The following is a 19317-nucleotide window of genomic DNA, read 5'->3' on the forward strand; positions in this document are numbered from 1 at the left end:
ATGGGATGTATACCTCTCACCAGCTAAACCCAACTCCTTCAAACCCAAACTTAAAACCCTACGAAACTGGAACCTAGTTAATGGTAAACCAGACTGATGCACAAGCCAATTACCCGTAACCGCAGGCCTAACTGCATTAAAAAGCTCAGCAGCCGCCACTGGGCAGATATCAACATCCTGCAACCTATTCAACGACACCCAAAAACCTTTACGTTTCTTATCTGTTTTAGATGTTTCTATAAACAATCTTAACTGCTCAGAACAAAGCACATTTCCAAACTGTAACCCAGAACCCCCCTCCTTATTATGCGCCACCAGCTCGCTAACTCTAAATGCACCAAAGAAAGCTACAACAAAGGCTGCTCTAAACAATCTACACTCAAAACTATTCCAACAAACTTTATGTAACACACCAACTAAATTCCTTAAAACTACTGACGACAACGGCTTCCTATTATCCAAAACTCTACTCTTAATACTATAACCTTTTAGCACTTGCCTAACCAAAAATTCCTTAAATGCACACTTCTTTCCTGCCAATTTAAAAAAGAAAGTAACACCCGCCAGATGCATGTCAATACTAGACCTAGCCATCCCCTTATTGATCAAACTAAACACAAAAGCTAACGCTCCCTCAATACTACCCTCAAACATATCCCAACTCCCCTGCTGCACAAAACCAGACCAAGCCTTCCAAGCCTTGGCATAGCAGTTCCACGTATTTTGTGATAAAGATTGCGCCAAAAGCTCTCTTAGCTGGGTGAAGTCAATTCCCATACATATGCAGGAACTACCATCCCCACTTCGTCCGCTTGCGGAGCCAAAGCTCTGAAAACCTTAAAATTGAAACGAGACAGCGCATCAGCCAGAACGTTCCTGCAACCTGGGATATGTCTGGCTTTAAGCCAAATATTACTTCGTAAACATAAATAAACCAACCTTCGTAATAAGTTGATAACTGGAATAGACTTAGCATGCAAAGTGTTAATCACCCACACCACCCCCATATTATCGCAATTGAGCAAAATCCTCTTATTCGCCCAATCCTTAGACCATAGCTCAAAAGCAACTATTACCGGAAAAAGCTCCAATAAAACCATATTTTTAACCCACCCTGACGATACCCACTAAGTAGGCCACTCCTCCGCAGCCCATTTCCCTCTCCAGAAAATCCCAAAACCCGTTGAACCAGCCGCATCTGTAAAGAATTCCATCGCATCACTATCAATAAATTCTTCCTGCCAAATAGCTGAGCCGTTAAAATCGCTCAAAAACAAATCCCAAATTTTTAAATCCTCTTTAATCTGTCTAGTCACCCTAACCCTATGATGCGGCTGCTTCTTACCCGAAATAGCTCGTGCTATATGTCTAGAGAAAACTCTACCCATCGGCATCACCCGCGCTGCAAAATTAAACATACCCAACAAAGATTGAAAATCCTTAACTCTTAACTTATCACTACCTATAACCTTTTTAATAAACAATCTTAACTTAACAATCTTATCAACCGGTAACCGAAAACACATCTTATTCGTATCTATCACTATCCCTAAAAATTGGAGTTCCGTAGTTGGGAAAACCGTCTTATCACCAGCCAACGGAACACCAAAACAGCTTGATAAACTCAAAAATGACTCCAACATAGACAAACAATCATTGGAACCAGCCTTACCAATAAATAAAAAATCATCCAAATAATGCACTATCGAGTTAAAACCAGAAACTTCTTTTATAACCCATTCCAAAAATGAAGAGAACGCTTCAAAATAAAAACACGAAACTGCACAACCCATTGGCAAACATTTATCAAAATAAAATAAATTATCAAATTGAAACCCCAATGAACAAAAACAATCCGGGTGAATTGGTAGCAAGCGAAAAGCCGCTTCAATATCCACCTTAGCTAACAGCGCATCCTTACCCATAGCACGAACCCATTTAAGAGCATCATCAAAAGATGCATAATGCACTGAATAGTCTGCTTTCACAATCTCGTCATTCAATGAATCACCCTTAGGAAAGGACAAATGATGAATGAGCCTAAAAGCACCCGGTTCCTTTTTAGGCACCAACCCTAGCGGAGATAAACGAAAGCAGGAAAAGGGAGGCTCTACGAAAGGCCCTTCTATTCTTCCCAAGCTTAACTCCTTCCTTATTTTAACTCTAACAATATTTTCATTGTCCACAACAGACCGCAAATTATCCACCCAAACCATACCTTTCTTACCATAAATGGGAATTCTAAAACCGTCATTAAAACCGTCAAAAATCAACTTAGCCATCCGCCGGTTTGGGTACCTGCCTAAAAAGGGGAGCAGATTTAGTAACTTCACAGGCGTCACTGCCTTTTGATACCTCTTTTCCTGCATTGTGCAAGTTCTTCCGAAAACATCGAAATGCTGGATGATTCCCAGCACAAACTGAACATTCATGTTTAAATTTACAATTGTTGGGCCATTTGCACTGACTCTCATTAAATGCCCAGCAAAACCCTTTCTGCCTATGTTGCTGTTGCAAATTACCACTCGTTCTGAAACCAACATTCTTCTGGGGCAACATAATGCTCACCCATGAACCCACATCCTTCATTCCCCATTTCAAACTTTTATGTACTGACATTTTTTGCCTGAATGTTTCATCATAATAGAACCACGCCAGACCACCAAAATTCTTATAGGCCTCTAATACTGCATCTAGATGTTGAAACAAACCAGCGCAACTATCCTTATTCTTCTCACAATAAACACTAGAGAAGATGCAAAACGATTGTAACCAATTGTTAAATGATCTTACTACCGGCCTGCGTCTTTCTTCATCTTTATCATTTTTCATAAGAAATTCTTTAGACGCAGGCAACAATGATAAAATGTCCACATACTCATCATTCCAAATTTTTTCTTTGACTACTTTACTCAGATGAAAACCCAGAGGTGACACTTCACATGACATCACTTCTTTCATGCAAGCTTCATTCACTACACTTGCTCTAAAACCAGCAGAATCCTTAACCCAAGCCTGAGCTGGACCATGACTCTTTCCTTGAATGTCCTTTAAAACATTCACCAAAGCAGCAACAGCATCATTAAGACTTTTTACAGAAACACCATTGGACTCACCCACAGCATCCCCAGCTCTGCCTTCAGCTACATCTTGTTGATCTTGACCAGCAACCGGGACAGCCAGAGACTGACGCCTGTCCTGATAATTCAGCTGCTTACTGCAGCCCTCACTCGGATCTTCTTCACTCCTGGGCCGCTTTGAGGAAACCTTCACCCGAGAAGCGGGCCTTTTCTTCTTCTTGGACAATTCCGGGACACTTGCTGAGGGTCTGTCACGTCTATCATCCGTGACAGAGACCCTGTCCCGTAACCTGCCTGCCGTGCAGACCTCTCGCGGGACGATTCCCTCTCGCGGGACACTTGCCGGTAGAATTACAATATTTCGCTCCTCCTCCGGCACTTCTTCTTCAGCCCCACCAGGGGTCGCTTGACTCATTTCTTCAGGAACTTCAGAAGAATAAAGGCATCTACGAAGCCACTCCACTCCTCCCTGCTCCGAGACCCGCTCCTGTAGCAACTTCATCAGCTCTTCCATGCTGACTCTTCGGTTCACCACTTCGCTACCGCTCACCAGACTCTTACGGTCAGTGCAGATAATCGCTCAGTGGATCGCCAGGTAAGTGACCGCTCCCCTCAGAGTGCACCTATTTATAGGTGCAATTCCCGCCCTTTAGCGCGGCGCGAGGCACCCGCGCGGACACTAAAAGGCAGCACGAGCCACTCAAAAAGAGCGGCAACGCGCTAGCGCAGGCGCAAATGCAATTAAAGTTATATAACCTTTTTTTTTTTTTTTTTTTTATATAACCCATAACCTGACCTTTCTGTGACCTATCTGACCTGCCCTACACTATGTAACCCATATCCCTGTCCCCACAACCTCATGTCAGCCTGCCCTATTTGATCAGGCTTTATCATTACGCTAGTGAATCCAGAGAAGAGGCCCTTCCTGTAAAACTCCTGCAGGGCCCAAAGCTCCTTAATCTGGTTTTGCATGGGATAGCTGCAGGTAATCAACAAGATAATCAAGCAAAAACACAGAGGCATATATTCTACATTCTACTATACTTTAATATTAAATGCACAATAAAGGAAGGTGGAACTTATATGGCTGGTAATATCCTCAAAGATGGTAATTTAGATTGCTACCCTAACAGTTTAATGTACTAAATTGGCAATATGTTTACTTGGAAACCTTTTTATTGCAGAATAAACTGTATACATACCTCTGACATTGCGGCGATGCATAGTAATAAATCAGAGGATCAAGACAACAGCTAATGCTGCTAAGACAGGCACAGATCAGGTAAGCAAAATACAAAGACTCGTTGAATGTGCTTAAAAACATCATGTAATGAGTTAAAAATATGACATTGCTTGGCCCAAAACATAATATAAACACACTGAACACAAACACAGCCAGAAGCAAAGCATGTGTTTTCTTGATTTTGTTACCAATGTTGGAGGAGCTAAGGCTGTGTATAATCCTGAAATAAGAAGTGGTTGTGATGAGTAAAGGCAAGAAAAAGAAAAGCAAACAATAGGAAGAAAAATAGTATAGGTAAAATGTCTGTTGGTCTTTCAAGTCTAGCACATCGTGGCAGGTGGTGATGCCCAGTCCAGCAATATATTTAGTTTGCTCGGTTATGAGTAGAGGTACAGTGCCCACTATCGATGTTGTCCAAATGAGAATGCAGACTATCCAGGAACGGCCTACAGTGCGCCAGGAAAGAGAGTGCATTGGGAAGACCACACCAAGAAACCTGTCCACGCTGATACTTGTCACAAGAAGAATGGAGCAGTACATGTTGCAGTAAGAGGCAGCTGTAACAAAGCGGCACATCCCAGCTCCAAACCTCCAGTTATTTCCCAAAAAGCGATAAACTATAAGGAAAGGTAGAACACTCACAAAGCAAACATCAGCGACTGCCAGGTTCAGCATGTAAACCACTGCTGGATTTCTGACTTTCATCTTGGACAAGAAGATGATAATTGCCATCACATTCAGGGGCAATGCCAAAACGAACACAAGGGTATATACCGAAGGAACAAACTTGGTCAACCATGGGCTGGTGAGATAATAGGCTAGATCCTCTTTAATGTTAGGCATGGTTTCGTTTTTGGAATCCATGAATGCTTCAGTTTTTTCTCCCGGGAAAAACACAAACGAGAAGACTAAGATCTCTGGAACAAATAAATCAACAAATCATTGAAAAACGAATAGACTTTTTGGAACTATGTGACAACACCCTTCATAACATTTTGTACTACATACATTTTTTTAAAAGAAATTTGGAAAATTTTCTTCACCTAGAAGCTTGTAACCCTGTTTTGAGGCATTTGATTTGTAATTGTATTTTATTACAGGGTAAAATCAAAACATTTCAGAATGCATTTTACAATATTCATGTTATATTTGTCTAATATTAAAATCACTGAAGATCTGAAACATTTAACTGTGACAAATATGCAAAACTAGAAGAAATCGGAAAGGGAATACCTTTTCACAGCACTGTAAATTGCTGTATTCCTCATAAAACTAATATGTGTGGCATATAACTTTAGAAAGCATACAGTAAGTAATCATTTCCCCTCCAAAACCATAAAAAGTTCTTAAATAACCAGATGTATTTAGGTTGGGTGGCATCCTCTCCATTGAGCACTGTTATATGACTTCATATTAAAGAGCTCTTCCTCAGAAGAACCCATGTGGGTCAATTGGGGAGATTAGCCTTGTGCTTGCAGATTCATATGAATTTTAATTTTAACAAAATTACTATTTTATCTATTTTGTAAATTTTTATGAACAAAGAAGTGGCCCCAATGGAACTCCACTTCTTGTTCTTCTCCTTGCTTTCCACCATTAACCAGGTCTCTTCAGAGTGGTTCTGCACAGGACAGATCCTCCATGCACACCCTGCCCCTGCTTACAATGCAGGTGGAGAGGTTGTTCCTGTGGTGTGCACGGAAGCTCCTTCCTTTTCACGAAGTACTCCAAGAGACCACTATAATGCAGACAGATCTGTGGAGAAAGAGAAGCGTTTCTCCACATTCCTCCATGTGTGCGAAGGCCCTGCCCTGTTGCAGTAGTACACAAAAGGGGCCAGAATAATGTAGAGGAGCAGCATAGAGGCAATAAAGGAAATGGAGAAGAACAGGAAGAAGACCTGCAGAGACGGGGAAGCGGCTGCCGAAGACAGTGCCAAATTTTTTTTGATCCATGTGCGCAAATCTATTAGAGATCTCCCTTGTAACAGTACATGCTGGAACCTTGGTATGCCTGGGCATGATAGGACTGTGATTGCTAAGAGCAATCACAGTCCTATCATGCCTAGGTTCCAGCATTTACTGGTTGCCTGGGCATGATAGGAGTGTGATTGCTGTTAGCAATATATATATATATATATATTCATATTGTTATTGTATTTTATTATAATAAATAAATTATAATATATAATAGTGATAATGACCCCCCATCTTTAAAAATAAAATACATTTAAAAAAAAACACACTTTTATTAAAAGAAAGTAACAAAAAATACAATAACAATATCAATTTATATGTGATTGTCACACTCCTATCATGCCCAGGCAACCAGTACATGCTGGAATTTGTGTGTGCTGTTAACAATCACATATATATATATAAAAAAAATTATATTGGTATTTAATTTGTTTGTACAATTTTGGTGTGTAATTTTTTTTAAAGTGTGTGAGGTTTTTTTAAATGTATTTTATTTTTAAAGATGGGGGGGTAATTTTCTGTTCTGGTTCAGAATTGTCATTTTGGTGCATCCCTAGAATAAATAGAACAATTTCATTTTTACGTATCCAGAGATAAAATGCCCTCCTGAATTTGTAATCGCGTCACAGGACAAAACTTTCTAGGCCCAGAAATCAGTGAGAGGCATTGTAAAGTCATTTACTTTATTTCAATCTGCATGTCTTATTAAAGGCAGTTTTTTCTCTCAGTGAAAAATGAGTGCGGCCCCCGAACATATACATTTATGATGAAGTGGCCCGCTACAAGAAAAACTTGGATACCCCTGATCTAGTTCAAAGAAAATGTAAAAACAATTCTAAAAATTTGAAAAAGTTAAAAATAAATCAAATTTAAAAAAATATAAATTAGGTTTTATAAAATAGGTACCTTCCCCCAAAGTACAAAAATAAGAAATAATATTGCAGAATGTAAGGGGGCATTTTATGTCCTTATAAAATAGTAATATGCTACCTATATTTTTTGCCCTATAATTTGCAAAAAAAAAAATTGGGTTCCAATGGGTACAGGATGAATATTAGAATGTATTTATCAGGTTTTTTTCATTAGCTTTTGTAGATGAGTAAAATATTTTTTTTAGAATACATTATATGATCAAAAAAAACGCCCTTGCCCTGAAAAAAACCAAAAGCAATATATAATTTCTATAGGTACAGCAATGTTAAACAGGAACAAATTTTGAAAAACAGCCTGGTCACAAAGGAGTTAAAAATGAGAGCAATAATACTCTAAATCTTAAATGCTTATCTTGATGCTTATAGACGTATACATTTGGAATATAGGCCCTATGTTACAGAACAATTTCAAGTGTATACTCTTTTGTAGATGTTTATAACGCGCACTCTAAATAATAACATAAAATCAAAATATTCTTGGGTAATCTGTGATTGTATTTTTACACTATTTTAATTATAAGATCTAAGTAAAACCTTTCCTCAAATGTCATTAATTCCCAATGCACAGAATCCATCAATGAATTTCATACACATTTTACTCACCCCGTGTTACATTGTTACATTGAACTTGATGGAATAAGCACACCACAAGTAGGTAGACCACTAACAGAAAACTGGGCTCCATCTGTTCTTCTTATGGCGTATACTGGTGTATCAAAAATAATATTCTTCTCGGAGGTTGGTAACGGCCTGAACTGAAGCCGGATCTCAATAAACAGAGTCTAAAATGTACCTTTACCCTCCCAGTAACCAAATTTTGTACCAAGTTTACACAACAGGGCATGATGCTGGAACATTCAATGTAACCACCACAGGAAACTAATTTATGACTTCCACTTATTTTTTCATAGTCTAGGTTGGAAAAGGTCCAACCTAGACTATGAAAAAATATAAAAAATACAATAATTTTATTCTAAAATATTGTTCTTAACAACATTTCTTTGTCATTCTAAAGATTCTATTTTGGGATGGTGCATACGGTTCATAATCTCTTCTCAAAGGTGGAGTTCTACCTATGTTTCCAATTTCCAGTTATTTCTGCTAAACCATTGTGAAAAGGTCTATAAAATCAAGCACAACAATAAAAAAAATCCTTAGAATTTTGCAGTACAATTAACCTTTTTTGCAAAGCTCAAAGGATGATTGTAAGATGCCTCGTTTGAGTTGCCCAGGTCAAGTGCAGTTATTGAGAAGTAAAAACATTTATGAGCACCAACAGCTCAGCTGTCAAGTGACTGATCAATAATAAGAGCTGCTGAAGTACATAGAGCGTAAAAAAAATATTTCTTTTACCAATCTGCCTCTGAGAGCAATGTCATCAAATGGGTTTCCATGGCCAAGCAGTCACACACAAGCCTAAGATCACCAACGCCAAGCAGATTCTGGAGTGAGTTTTACCATCTGACAGAATGACTATCCCGGGTTTTTCAGATGCTAGAAAAACACTACACGTACTAATCATGCCAACTGTAAAGTGTGACTGTGAGCGAGGAATAATGGCCTAGGTTTCTCATGGTATAGACTATACATACAATAGGAAGGATTTAAGTATGCTCTCACATTAGGTTCCAGCATTCACATTTATCCCCTTGCTGCAACACATTTCTAACCCCTACCCCTCACACACAAGTGGAGGAAAGGTAAGCACACATAACCTGCCCCTTGGAAAATAGGGGATACTAGGAGGTCATTTAAAAAATATATATTGACAATTATATTTTTAAGGGAAGGTTCAACTCTGATTTGGGAGTTGGAACACTTGTTACAACTAACATCTTAATTCTCCAAAAAACTTGAGGATTAATGAATGCCAAGGTTACTGTTGTTTTTCAGCTTACAATAATATTGTTGTCTGTATATGGACACCTGACCATCGCACCTATATGAGCTTATTGGACATGCCATTCCTAGACCATGGGCATTAATATAGAGTTGTCCCTCCCTTGCAGCTATAACAGCCTCCACTATTCTGAGAAATGTTTCCGTGAGAATTTTCATTCAGCCAAAAGAACAATTGTGAAGACAAGCACTGATGTTGACCAAGAAGGCCTGTCTCACAATATGCATTCCAATTTATCCCAAAGGTATTCAGCTCTGTGCAGGCCTCTCAAGTTCCCCAACACCAAACACATCAAGCAATTCTTTATGGTCCTTGCTTTGTGCACAGAGGTACAGTCATGCTGGAAAAGGAAAGAGCCTTCCCCAAACTGGTGCCACAAAGCTGGAAGCATACAATTGTCTAACATGTATTTGAATGATGTAGCTGATGTGTGCTTTACACTCCTCCAGCCAACACATGGCATTGTGCATAGTGAGTCAGAGAGCTCTTCAGTACGACCCATTCTACTGCCAATGTTTGTCTATGGCAATAGCTATGTGCTTGAAGTGTTACGTAAAGTGTTAGCCCAATATAAGTAAACTATAAAAATAACTCAACAATTAGGAGGGGTCCACATGCTTTAGGCTATATTGTGTATTAGTTGGATATTCTGTGCAAGTTGTCTACCAAATGTCACTTGACTGATAGCTGGCATTCATTTGACATCAAGCAAATTGAGGCAAATATACTTTTTATAGCATTTATGGTTATGCATACCCCTCAACATTTCAGTTGAGTAAACCATGCCACCTTCCTTGGGGGGCAGAGCTATGGGGGCAGTGAGTGGCAGAGTGTGATAGATATAGATATTTGGATGTTGTTAAATTACATGTCCCATGGCATCTCTGATATGAATATCTCAGACAGGTAGCATCCACATTAACAACTTGGCTCACTCTAATGCACAATTTTACTTTATTTGCATCTCATTTGCTTTCTGTGCATTACAGCATTGTATATATAGCTTGTGGTATCTTTTACATACTAAGCTACTGATGTTGTTTTAGTTATGTTTATTTTTATGCCAAAACATAGTGGGAATAGCACCTCCTGCTTACTGGTTTTATTTGCCGTTGTGTCTGATCTGACGGTTTGGTGTGACAATGCCTGCTGGATACATGTGGCTGCATGCTGAAAAGTGTAAGAGTATAATGTCCAACCACAAGCACATCATTTATCAACCACTGGCCTTAAAAGGCCAAGGCTGATTTTCATCCCCACTTCTGGTGGCTGCTATTCGATCAGCTTGTAAAGGTGTAAAGGCAGGTCCTACTGACCTTGAAAAGCATTGCAGTTAAACATTGGATCATTGCAGTTTATTAGCTACATCTGTAACAAAACACATATGCGTTAGCATTGTGAATCTCTGTTGTTCATTTAGGAATGTTATACTTTGATACATTCAAATATCTTCTAACTTCACGTTATTGTTATATACTATTAATTAATGTTTTCTAGAAAAAAACTAATATATTTTTTATTTAAAATAGTATACTATAGTAAAGTATGGTATAGTACCCCTTCCCTCAAGATTGTAGGCTTGAGAGCAGAGCTCTTTCCACTTGTATCGGATTGTCTTAGTCTGTAAATTGTTGGCGCTATATAAATAAAAGATAATAATAATAATAGTGATATAATAATAGTATTTATTACAACCATTGTGTATTTCTCTTTCTGAACACTAGAGGGTGCAAGGGAGACTTCAGAAGTGCTTTAACTGGTTTGCTCATGATATACCGGAGGAATGAAGGTTATTTTGGTTAGATTTATTCCTAAATCACTTATAGTAATATCCTGCTTTATTCTGATTCCCTTTTGTGCAACGATTTTCAAATGGGGTCATCTGCAACAAAAGGGATGCTAAAGGTCCTGTATCTAAAAATAGCAGAACCAATAAAAATTGCCCACACTGTCCCCTGGATTTAATAAAAAGATGTAGATAATGTCTATCCAGAACTTTGTGCGTATGGCACAACTTGAAAAAAAGACGTGTGGTTAACAACAAGTCTTACTTGAGCAGTGAGGAAGGTGGACGCAGAGGCATCCTGGAGCTAATCTTAAATTATTTTGCTCAGGCATGCTGACTTTCAGGCTATAGTTTTATACAGTTCTACAGGTGTGTATCGAGCGCCAATGGCCAGCACTGTGTGCCAGATGGCCAGTCTGGGCCTGTATGCATTTAGCCCTTTGCCTGGTTCATTGAGAGAATCTGTCACATGATGGATGACTCTCCTTTTCAAGGCAATGTGTTGCCTTTATCTACAGAAGGAAACTAGTGTAATATAACAGAAAGTTGTTTGTTTCACATAATTGTCTGTGTCCTGATAGGAACAGTGAACTATAACTCAGATAAAGTCTAAACCGCACCTTTTTTTGTAAAGGACTGTTAAGTTCAGTGATTATAAGTACTTTTTTTTATTTCTCTTTATTAGTTGCTGTTTCTTGTAAGAAAGCCAACTCCCTTTGCAAATAACAGTTGGTTAAGATTTACCTATAACTTACCTTTACAATAATGGTGTAAATATCTAGTTAATCCAGAGATGAAAATATTTGCTTTGCATTGTGATTAGAGATTGCAAAATAGCCATGTGTACACATTCGCTGAAAACGGTTATTAAAAATAAAGGATACGTTCAATTCTTAAACATAGGAATTATTCTTGTTCTCCAAACGTGGTGACTACATCATTTGATGTCTGTCGTTTTTGGGCTAGATCGCATAATCTGGGTTTCACCAGTTTTCTGGGTCGACACCCGAATCCTGGGGGTCACGAGAACAGGGTCCTGACACGCCCCACTTTTCGCCCATTTCCCCCTTTAATGGGGGTTAATGGGAAACACCCACTGACATCAGCAGGACCACCCACTGATGTCAGCGGGTAGTCCTGGCCTCACCCTGCAAGGGGAGCTGTGGGAGTTCCCATGTATGCATATATACGTTTGTAATACTGTGTGGGTTGGTTAAGCAGCTCACTGTGGCTGCCATTGATCTAAGAACCCCCATGCAAGTGAGAAGGCTAGAATACAGATTCCTGTTAACCCCTTAACTACATTATGATATATTGTTAAATTCTGTAGAAAATGGTTTACATGACCATTAGGATGTGATTACATGTCCTATTGTTTTTGCACCCGTACGCAGGGGATCAGGCCGTTGTTAGACAGCCTGGGGTCTTCCATGTCAGCAGGAACCAGAATCAAACATTAAACGAACGCAAGTTACACTGAAATAATAGAAAATGCCCTATACTTTAATTTTAGACATTTTTGCTGACACTGTGAGTAACGAACTGCTGGAAACAACGTTAAACATGAAGACGTTCCAAAAAAAGGAGACCTCTAAAGCCCTTGCATTGCGGTAAGGCCACATGATCAGTGGGGACCCCAAACGCTGGTGCTGCCAACACTACCTCTCGGGGAGAGGGCGGCCATACTGCTTGGCCAACAGGCTGCTGCCATACTCCATCCATCAGTCCCTCAGTCAGCAGTAAATGGCAGTGTGCAAGGGCCGAAAGGGTCCTAGACTGGTTGACTATCCCCTACTGTGTGGTAGGGGAGTGTGTAAGTATGTTAGTGTGTAAAATATATAATATAATAAGATAAAAGTATAATAAAAATAAAATCACATTTGTGTATAAACAGATTTAAATTTTCACTATGTGAACTAGACTAAAGATAACGTATGTATACCTGGGAACGCTCCGGGTTTGGTGTTTATGAATATGTGTATTTGTGAGTATGCATGATTGTGTATATTTGAATATATAGTGTAGATTTGTATGCATGTTAGTGTATAAATTAATGTAAGCAAGTGTAAAAGAAATACATGTATATAACTATATTCATATTTCCACTGTGTGTACTGGTTATATACGGTAAATGTATGTGTACATGTAAGTGTGTGTGCTTGTGTTAGATTATGTAAAATAAGGTAAGCAAATAAAAAAGTGTGAACAAAAGTAACTTGCTTGCATTATCCCTGATCCTCATCTATAATTTTAGCACTGGGCCTGGAAGCATACAGCCGTACAGCGGCTGTAAGCCTTCCCAGAGATTTGATGTTTGCTGCTTGCTTAAACTGACGCACAAGAAGGGGATTCAGTTACAGTACAGAGGAGTGCATGTGCTGGGCATAAGATAATGAAAGCTATATTTCCTGTTTATTTAACCCCTTGGCTGCTAAGCCATTTCCCACCTGGGTGCTAAGCTGGTTTTCGGCATTTTGGTGCATCTCACGTTTAAACGCGTTTAGAAGTACATTTCTTGGGAATAAACTATACAAACCATATATTGTTTTTTTTCAGCACAATTTTTATATGTGTATGTCTCATAAGGTTTGCAAAATAAGCATAATAATAATGCATGGTGTAACGGGTTCACCAAGAGAGCTGTAGTAACTCCCAGAGATCACCCACATGTATCCTCCTGTTGTCCCCGGAATCACTTCCAGCACCAGTCAGCATGCGCACCTTGGAACCCTGCTAAGTGTACCCAATAAGTAGACACAACTGAGTACAGCAGGAATGAACAGTTTATTGATGTAAAACATAGACTGATATAGGCACAGAACTTCATTAACATAAATTAACATTGATAAACATGTAGACAACCCAACCTTTAATCCCCTGGTAGCCATCCTGTTAATGGGATTAGTTTAACAATGGAGTTCCTGCCTGATTGGCAGCCAGGCTGGAGCCATCTCTGAGTACCTTGGGCCCCTGTATGACAGCTCATTCTGTCACACATGGCTGCCGTCAATTAAACAGCTCTAGCTGCCCGGGATGTTAAAATATGCCAACAAAACTATATATTTTTAGAAACTACACCCCCAGCTGCAGCAAATGAGGTCTTATTTGTATTTGTATCACAAATCTGACGTGCACAACAAATAAGTGAATATCACACTTATAAAAATTTTAAAAAAATTAAATTAAAAGCGACAAGTTCATTTATGTCTTGCGCACTCCAGTTTTGTGCTACGAATACATGCAGCCCCTCATTTGATGCGCCAAGGGGTGTAGTTTCTGAAAATATATACTTTATGTACCATAATTTAACTTCCCAGCTGTCTAGAGCTGTCTAATTGCAGGCATCACCCCTAAATGTTTTAAGACAATTTTTTAACAAGATTCTCAAATCTGCCATTTCTGAAGTTAAAGTGGTCTAGACATCTGGGAAGTTAAATTAGGGTACATAAAGTACACATTTCAAGAAACTACACCCCTTGGCGCTTCAAATGAGGGGTTACACGTATTTCTAGGACAAAAGTTGAGTGCACAAATAATGATGGAATATGTCGCTTCGGCTAGAAAATGTTTTTTCTAACCATAGCGAGATGTTCATTTGTGTCTTGCGCACTCCAGGTTTGTACTAGAAACACATGCAGCCCCTCATTTGATGCGCCAAGGGGTGTAGTTTTTGCAAATGTGTACTTTTTGTGCCATAATTTAACTTCTTACGTGAGCAGTAATGCCACATCAAGGCTTCAACCCTAATTACTGACCATTCACATGCCTTTCATATCTCCATTCACTCGCAGAAGCACACACCATACTATCCGTACATTCACTCACAGAAGCACACACCATTCTTTCCCCTTACAATCCCAAGGAAATGATGGTAAAAGGAGAAAAAAAAATCACTTTTACAGCAAAAATAAGTTTTGCCGTAAAAATGCAAGGAGCTCCAGGGATGATATGGTTACTCACGTACCGCACAGGCTAAATGGCTGATTTTACTAATATTTACAGTTCATCAGGATTTCAAAAATTGCTTTCCTCTGCCATTGGCTAAATTTAACCCCATGATCAAAGGGCTCATGGGGTTAAAATTTAGTATCGGCCATTTTTAAAAAGGGAATGTGACTTTTCATAGCTATATGATCACCGTGGTAACAGTGGCTACCACAGTGATCATTTAGCTAGAATACTTAAACTTTTTTTTTTTTTTTTAAGTTAAACTAGTTTATGTTTAGATAATTTAATTTGGGGGTCTCTAGGCAATTTTGATCTTTATTTATCTGCCTTTAGAGACCCCCAAATCATTTTTTTTACTTTTTTTTTTTTACATTTAAATTTTTTTAACGTAATAGTTTTATTAGTTTTTCACAAGCATTATACCGTTGGAAAGGTGAGGCGATTACCTTTCCAACGGTATATATTGGGGGTTTGTAGCTGCTTAGATGCCTGAGAAACAGGCATCTAAGCAGCATGCCCCCATACCGCTTTAACTGACAATTGTCAGTTGTTAATAAAGTTGCGCGGTGACGTCATCGCGTCATTGCGCGAGACGTCACCGGGCACATCGGGTGTGAGGGGCAGATCGCCGGGGTAGGTGGTGATGGGGGTCCACAGACCTCCATTAAGGTAAGATAGAGCTAGCGACGGCATGGTGCCGTCGTTAGTACCTGATTGGGACTGCTAGCGACGGCACCATGCCGTCGTTACCAGTTTAATGAAGGTCTCATCACTCTTTCGTTCTTTTCCTTGTCTTTTTTGTTTTCTTCCTATCTTTCTTTTATCTTCTTCCTGCATCCTTTCTCTCTTTTGCTTTCTACTTTTTTTTCCACTCTCATTCTCTTTTATTTTTTCCTTTCTCTTCTCAAGTTTCTTTACTCTCTGTACTCACCCACTTTCCATTTCTTACCTTTTTATTTTATATTATGCATTTCCTTCCTTTATTGTGTAATTTATCTCCCGTCTCAATTTCCTTGCTCTTTTTTCTCTACTTTCTTCCATTCTTTAGCCACTTCTTTTCTCTTTTGTTTCTTCTCTATCTTATCTCCCCTCTCTTTTCTTTGCACTAAACCAAGCATTTTAGCTGTCACCAGTAAACCATGTCCATGGCCACAAACCTCACAAAGAATTTCGAGGAAATGGCTTAAAAAAGGTGGCAGACCTAATCTCCTGTGATGTTCAGCTACCCAAAATGTTAGCCTTACCAACGTGGGAGATTGTCATTCAATAAAAGTGGGAGCTCTGCATGTTGTCTGTCACGGGGACAAGATGGAGAGAGGGAAAGAAATAGATTGCCCACAATGCCCACTAATCCTTCACATTATTTTATTGATCTATTCATCATATTAGGTTTATGCGCTTCACAATACCCCTTTATATGCCCTGGGTAAGAAATGGGGACACTGTGTCCAGTGTGTGTCAGCGGGTAAGAAGAAATGTCAGTGCAAACACACATGCACTATTTTTGTATGGGCAAAGCCCATACAACGCCCCAACAAATTAATAACATTATTTACTCTGTAACAAAGGCAGAATTAGCAATTTGAATCATAACACCAACAACGACAAAACTTAACACCCAGTAAAACATACATTTATTTTAGAGGTGATCAGCTGGAAACAAACATTATTCACAATGTGACTATATTTTAAGCCACTCAGCATACATTAAATACAGAAATGATATATACAACATTCACATACATTCGCATGAAAGTGCAAAAGAGACGTTGATGAAGAGGGCAAATTAAAACTTCTCTTTTGTTTTATCTATAAGCCTGTTCTTAATAAAACGAGTTTATAGAATATAAGCAAACAAGGAAATTATCTAGATGCCATATATCCCATATAGTCTATGGGATCAGGAAACAAATCAATGAAATCTGGGTACTGGAGACCCCATTTCCACTCACTAGAGAGTCCAAAATTGTAAATAAGATCATTTTGGTGGGGTTTCTACTACAGAGGGGTTTGTCCTGCGTACAGCACACCAATCTATTTAAATATATATAAAAAAATGGAGACCAGGCGTTTAGCTGCCAGAAGATCCGATGGGAACCTGTCCTGAAAAGTAGTAAACTAAATTTACGTTGGTTAAAGCTTCAATAAACATAAAGAACAGAACTGTACCACTTTTAAACAAACTTTAAATTCATGGCAGGGCTCAGCTTTGGGAAACTGAAGGGAAAGGAGGGATCAGCATAGATAAGGAAATAGCTAAACCACATTTTAAAAGTTAGCATTATAATTATATACACATTTTGGATGCACACACTTGCTTATTCTTCAGTTTCACCTCTTAAATGGAAACAGCCTTTACATTTTGTTTTTGTCAGAATATTCTGGTTTTGGGTATATTTAGTATTCCAGTGGGTGGTGCATAGAACTATCCAGTCTTTTTATACATTACCGTTCTCGTATAAGTATATAATACACCAGTGGAAACAACACATGGTTTTTGTCCTCTTGGTTTTATTTATTCTGTATTACATATTTCAAAAATGCAATTCCACCTACAGAATCCCTTACTTTTGGTTTCAAATAAGTTCAATAGTCAGAGAAAGAAACATACAGCAACTAACAAAAGGACAAAATAATTTAAGTATGCACAGAGGAACCGTAAATGTACATTTGTTTTCCGGCAAGTATCCCAGAATGAAGGAGAGCCAGCAAACAAGGTATTTACTGGTATACAGTAAACATTTTACATGACGGAACGATTATAAACAGATGTGATGACTAATACTCTGGGGTAAGTTATACCTACAAAAAACATTAGCTAAGAAGTGGCCATCTGATCCTAAACTGTGATATATTGTTTAATGAAGTTTATTCAATCATTTGTTTGTTTTGCTCAAATACATTATACTATAGCTATATCCGACACACTGATACTCATGTAAAGTACAGTCAGAATAACAGTCAGTAACAAAATACTACATACACATTTTAATTTTTTATTAAACAGCACACATTCAGAAATAAAAAGAACATCATGGGTAAATGTTCTACGGCAGCACCCCAGGCATCCTCCGCCGTGGTCGGCATTCCAAATACAATAAAAGGCCCTGTATGCCTTTAAGAAATGGAGCGCTGGGATATGACATCATATGCCAACATGCCGTGTCTTGAATGCACACAGAGCCTTTTAATGAAGTCTATAGAGGCTGTGCTGAGCTGGCGTAGCATAAGTGCGGGGCGATCAAGCCTCCATGTTTTGTATTAGGAGGACTGCTGCCCCCTGGAACTGCCGTCCTACTCCTAGTCAGCCAGATTGCGTACCCGATTCTAAATTGGCCCTTAACTGGTTTTCGGTCAACTCCTAAAACAAGCAGTATTTTTATCTAGATAATAATGATATCAGAGATGAACATTCATCGTTTTAACCTTTTGCCTCTTTCCACTTTACATTTAACGAAAAAAACCTAAATGGCAGAATCTACATGTTCAGCTGATAATTGATTTTAAAGTAGGGCTGGGCTTCAACTGAAATCTGAGGTCAAATGTGGCAGAACTAACATCTGTAATGAATTTCTTGTCCTGAGATTCTCAACAATCTCCTCGTTCCTTTCTTGCAAAGGCTGCTCGTACCAATCAACAACAACCAGCAACTTACCAATACTGGCTAGGAATAATCATGAAAGACATAAAAACAGTCAAAAAAATACAATGCAACTGTAGTGTTTATTGAGATAACTAGTAGCTTTGGTTAGTTTATAGAACTTTTCAATTTGAGATTTGGAAAAAAATACAGGACCACTTGGCAGCGGATCAAAAAGGGGTTTCAAAAAAAGAAGTTTAGCCCACCGACTTATTTTGCAGCAAAAAAATCTAAACTATCACATAGGTATAACAACAAACCCTTACAGCAGTCAGATTAACGAGAGAACCTTTCTGGGAGCGCTCACAGTTTAAACTCACAGCTAAATATGTTGTCAGATTAATAGAGGGCATTCATAAACCAGCAGGAATTGCACGTCAAAATAATTTACCTAACATTAAGAAAAACTTTCCGCAGTATACATTTTCGCTAGTCACAGTATCTCAGATTGCTGGGAATTCTGTTCTTGTCCTTGGCACAGTAACCAGCAGAATCTTTACTTAAACAGAGCGTCCAATTATCTAGTATGCATCTATGTGATTGTCCGCTAACTACTGCAGACATAGCTTGAAAGAAAGTTCCTTTCCACATCTCGTTGAGCGATAAAGTATATATATAGAAAGCTTTGTACACAAAATGTGAGGCTCTTGGATTTTAAGGGGACAGGAAGGTGTTAGTATAGATGTCAAAAATCCAAGCATCAAGTGATTTCTAGAGGCTGAACATATTAAAAGTTAATTGAAATTAAGGTAATTGCCCCATTCTGCAGATTTTCACATCGAAATATGGATTGAACCCGGTTTTACAACCGG

At 38.7% G+C, this 19317-nt stretch overlaps 1 pseudogene; it reads right to left on the reverse strand.

Annotated features, from left to right (window-relative positions):
- Positions 1–4239: 4239 nt before the first annotated feature.
- On the reverse strand, positions 4240–5154 carry LOC149276077 (proteinase-activated receptor 1 pseudogene; annotated as a pseudogene).
- Positions 5155–19317: the final 14163 nt, after the last annotated feature.

This window comes from Sceloporus occidentalis, unplaced genomic scaffold (genome assembly GCF_023333645.1).
Source record: "Sceloporus occidentalis isolate IW3139 unplaced genomic scaffold, rSceOcc1.0.p SCAF_248, whole genome shotgun sequence".
Taxonomy (NCBI): domain Eukaryota; kingdom Metazoa; phylum Chordata; class Lepidosauria; order Squamata; family Phrynosomatidae; genus Sceloporus; species Sceloporus occidentalis.